Raw genomic sequence first — 3,437 nt, forward strand, 5'->3', positions numbered from 1 at the left:
TCAGTGTGCTGTTACTTCTCATGTTTTCACCTGGTCTCCAGGCTGAAGGACGTGCTGTGTAAGAATTTGAAGAAATACACATCCACATTTGATGGCCAGTAAAGGATATCCATAAAGAACTGTTTCAAGTTGTTATCCAAACTACTCTCCTTCCCAGCTCTGCATTTACATTGACTTTATGCTCTTGTATATAAAACAAAACCAAGTAAAACAAAGACCCAGAAAACTTTTCCCCTTCTAAATTAGTGTCTTCATGAATTGTGTTTTACAACTTATAAAAATGGTGCTTCAACATTACTGGTAAACAGGGTGGCAACAAATAGAAACACCTCCTCAAACTACACCAGGTCACAGGCAGGTGAGCGGAGCCAGCCAGTATGTCAGTACCTGTGCAAGAAGAATCTAGCTCCTTGGAGCCTGGAAAACATGAGAGTCCTACTGTCAGGACAAGCACTTGCCACCTGAAACTCAGGTTCTGAAACACTCTCTTGTGCTCTCTCTGACCCAAATTGTAGCACCTCTTTTTTTCCATTTCACCCTCTAGGATTAAAAAATTAAAAAAAATTAAAAAAGTGTTTACAGGCAAGTGACATATGCTTTAAACTTATTGCCATCCTTAATTACTTTGCTTAAAAGACTAAAATTCCCATTGCTCTTTTAAAACAGATTCCTGCCCTCAGCCCCAAAGATCACTGGCAAGGACTTTTATTACCCCATGGATGACAGTAATTCTTTCATCTTCCTGGTCATAGTCGGGATCAGGTGCACGTGGTCATCTACACACCTGGACACTCAACTGTCCAGCTGCTGCTTCACCTGAGGATCCTTGTTCCCTTTGTCTATGGAATCTTTGACTTTGTTGTTGTAATGCATGGTGCACTGGGTCAGGTAGTCCTGGAACTTCTCCAGTCCATTGGTCACCAAGGTCTGCCTGGCCTTAGGCCAGAGGTGCATGGCAGCGCTCGATGCATTAGTGAACCTGCTACATGGATGCCTGGTTGTCCTCACAACAGCCAGCACTGCACCAGAACATGAGGTCCTGCGTCTTCTGGATGTTCTCTAGCTCCAGACTCTTCACCATGGAGTCTACCGCTTCCTAGACCCGAATCTGCTGCAACTCAGCCATAGTGACCCTGCGCTGTGCTGCACTGGTGCCAACAGGGACCTGGCGTTCAATACACCACCTCTTCTGATTCCTCCTCTAGTATAATCTCTTGGTAATCCTCATCTGGCAGTTCAGGTCTACTTAAACCTGCCATATTTTCTTCCTTAACATATGCTATACCTGGAGGATGCTTTCTTTCCTTATCTGCCTAACAACTGCTACTTGTCCTTCAAGTTCTATCTCAAATATACTTTGCAAAGCTTTCTCAGTGGTCTCAGGCGTCCTCGTAGGCCTCAGAAATTTGTTTCTTTTGTAAGGCACTATATTGTATGATAATCAATTGCCCACTTGAGTATGAGCTCCTTGAGAACAGGGACTGTTTTATTCTTGTCTGACTGTCTAGTGCATAAAGGAGGGATTCAGGGTTTATGTAGTGACTGAAGCAATGAATGGCCTGTTTTTAGTCATCTTTAGAGGCCATTTCCAGGGCTTTAAAATTTTGTCTCCTGGGAGCCAAATGATAGCAATAAACAATAAAATACGATGATCTGTGATGCCCACCAACAAGAGAAAATTCTGTGTCTATGTCTGGAGACCTCCTTGAGTACACTGGGCATGAGTGTACCCATGATCTGGGGCTGACTGAAGTGTGGGCGGGGTGGGATGGGCTGCAGTGTTAAAATCCTATTGTGGGTGCTCTCTCTCTCTCTCTCTCTCTCTCTCTCTCTCTCCTACACGAGAGAACTGGCTGAATAAATGACTGAATGAATGAGCAAAATAAGTAAATATACTTAAATTTTGGCCTCCCAATTTTTCTAAGAGGTGAGGAGAGCAGGGAAGATGGACCTGATAGTAGTTTGTTTTGTTTGTTTGTTTGTTTTTTAGAACCAAGCATTGTGTGGAACATTTTACATGCAATCTCCTGTCTCAAGTAGATGTTTTTATTTCCACTTGCATTTCATATTTAAGGGAATAGAAATTCAGAGCAGTGACCTGTTCAAAGGCATATAGCTAGTAGGTTGCAAATCCAGGATTGGAACTAGGCCGGATTGGAACTAGACTGTTTGTCTCAAATGCATGCACTAGCTCCCCTGCACCACATGCTTCTTCCCTTGTATGTATGGAGGGCTAGGTCAGCTCTGGGCAAAACAGTGAAGTCAAATTTGTCTTTGGTTGGGGCCGGCAGGTGGTGTGGTGGTTTAGGGCACTGAACTCTCACATGGCCGACTGTGATTTGAGTCCTGGATCTGGCATCTTGCTTTCTCACTTTCTCTCTCTCGCTCTCCCTCTCTGGTCAAATTAAAATAAATAAATAAAGCTAAATAAAATAATTCTTAAAAAAAATTTGTCTTTGGTGTCTTCAGACTACCAGTGTATCTCAGGGACTCAGTGCCACCCACCCCTACCACCCAGCCCCTGCCATGATGCCCACAGGCAGCCCATCCTTCCCAACTCCTCTAAGACTTTTTTTTTAGAGGTTTTTTCTACAGGGCACATGTGGTCGCCAGTAAGACAGAGAGAAACAGAGAGAAAGAAAGTGAGAAATCACCCCCCAGGGGAGATGGCCACACTGCAATCCTTTCTCCTCCATTCTCCTCTCAGGATCTTGGGCACGTAGGCACGCACACGTGCCCTGAGTGAGTTTAAGCCACTGGGTCTGGGACTCGAACCGCGGTCGGCTACATGGGACTCCAGCGACATAGCCATTATGCTAACTGCTGGTCCCCAACTCCTCTAAGACTTTTGAAACAGTTCAGTCTTCTTTCTGTGTTTTCTAGAGGTAAATCACCTTAACCTAATCTTTTCCAGAGCATATATTTACATTTATTGGTGCTCCTAGGAAAGCAATCTTTAATACAGAGGCAGGTATTCCCTGTGGGAGGTATTGGGTGTTTCTGTGTTGTGGTAAAGGGAAGGAGTTATCTAGTAGCCTCTCTGGAGATACACCAAGGAGTGGCCCAGCCTGATGGTGTAATCGGTAACAAACTGAACTACCATGCTGAAAGCCATGTGATTAACTGTGGGTTTGGGTCCTTGGGTTAGCTTGAAAACACATGGGGCACATGGGCCTATGCACAAGATCCTGGGGAGCTGTAGAGACAGGGAAGAGGATCATGGCATGACGAGACCCCGGCGAGGGGTCTCGCTCTCTCTCTTTCAAGTTCACAGGCTTGTACTCTCTATCATGAATAAAATAAATGAACAACAACAAATATACTCCTACAACCAGAAGGTGCTTGGCCCTGTTATCAGATGGCTGAGGGGGTCTGGAATCAGACCAGCAAGTGTCTGACTCTTGGCTCCACCATTCACCTCTATTGCCTCCCCTGTA

General features: G+C 44.8%; 1 pseudogene; it reads right to left on the bottom strand.

Moving 5' to 3' along the window:
* Nucleotides 1-708: 708 nt before the first annotated feature.
* On the bottom strand, nucleotides 709-1,126 carry LOC102496414 (protein FAM136A pseudogene; annotated as a pseudogene).
* Between the last annotated feature and the right edge of the window lie 2,311 nt (nucleotides 1,127-3,437).

This window comes from Tupaia chinensis, unplaced genomic scaffold (genome assembly GCF_000334495.1).
Source record: "Tupaia chinensis unplaced genomic scaffold, TupChi_1.0 Scaffold144991_2, whole genome shotgun sequence".
NCBI lineage: Eukaryota > Metazoa > Chordata > Mammalia > Scandentia > Tupaiidae > Tupaia > Tupaia belangeri.